Consider the following 1,170-nt stretch of genomic DNA (forward strand, 5'->3'; position numbering starts at 1 on the left):
AGAAAAAACAAACTCACTGCCATCGAGCCAGTTCTGACTCATAGCGACCCCTCCTTGGGTTTTCGAGGCGGCATCTCTACAGAAATAGACTGCCCAATCTTCCTTCTGAGAAGTGACTGGTGGGTTTGAACCACCAGCCTTCTGGTTAGCAGTCAAATGCCTTAGGCACTATGCCACCAGAGTTCCTAGAGGTTGCTAGGAGTTGGCGGAGCTCTAGTGGCGTAGTGCCTAAGGCATTTGGCTGTTAACCAGAAGGCTGGCGGTTCAAACCCACCAGCCACTCCTCAGAAGGAAGGTTGGGCAATCTACCTCCATAAGGGATACTGCATCAGAAACCCAAGGAGGGGTCGCTATGACTGACATTTTTCTCCTGCATTTGAAAGTGGTCCTGGGCTGCCTGTGTCCTAGTCATTGGTAGTGCAGGGAGAGGAATTGCTGAAAAGTGTTTCCCCGTGTTTGGAGGGTCCACTCCCATCCCTTCCAGACCCTGGAGCTTTCTCACATGTGTTTCTTCCTATGTCGTGTGTTTTACTGAGTGCTCTTCTGCCCAGTGTGCTGGAGCCTGGGCCCTCCTGCAGGATGGGCTGGTTGTGGAGCCATGAAATGGGTTCCCCTCCTTGGAGGACTTTCCTCCTGGAAGCATCTGCTGGCTCCACGTTCTGCCCCTTCCCATGTCCTCAGCCCTGCCTCAGCGCTAATCCCAACACCTGTGGAATTTGTTGGTCTGCTTGACATGGTGTGCTGTTGTGCTGTGATCTTAAGGACAGTGCCTCTGCCTTGTCTGCATTGCACCTGTTTCCTGACAGGTAGCACCTGGACAAAAGGAAAATGAGAGGCACGTTGTTGTGAGGAGATAGGCACCATTACCTTGTGGAGCTGAAGGGAAGGAAAACTTGCCTGGGCAGAGGGGTTTGCCTTCCCCTCTTCTCCTGCTGCAGTTGTTCCTATGGTGACCCCATTTACTATAGCCTGCTGTTAGTCCTGGCATGGGGCCCTCACATGGGAAAGGCCCGTGGACCACTGGGGTAGATTTTTCCTTTGGCCCTAGATTAAGATGGCAGGGCCTAGAGCAGTCACTGAGGTGGGCAGAGCACAGTTTAATTGAGAGATGTGTGAACACAGCCTTACACACCAAACAGTAGACTGAGGCCTTCCCATCACTCTTCCCAG

At 52.6% G+C, this 1,170-nt stretch overlaps 1 non-coding gene across 1 annotated transcript; it reads left to right on the top strand.

Moving 5' to 3' along the window:
• The first annotated feature begins 368 nt into the window (after positions 1-368).
• On the top strand, positions 369-503 carry LOC122150387. Its single transcript, XR_006163637.1, has one exon. It is a non-coding gene; the product is annotated as a small nucleolar RNA SNORA71 (small nucleolar RNA).
• Positions 504-1,170: the final 667 nt, after the last annotated feature.

This window comes from Orycteropus afer, unplaced genomic scaffold, assembly GCF_000298275.1.
Source record: "Orycteropus afer afer isolate SDZICR_OR568_19922 unplaced genomic scaffold, OryAfe1.0 scaffold00131, whole genome shotgun sequence".
NCBI lineage: Eukaryota > Metazoa > Chordata > Mammalia > Tubulidentata > Orycteropodidae > Orycteropus > Orycteropus afer.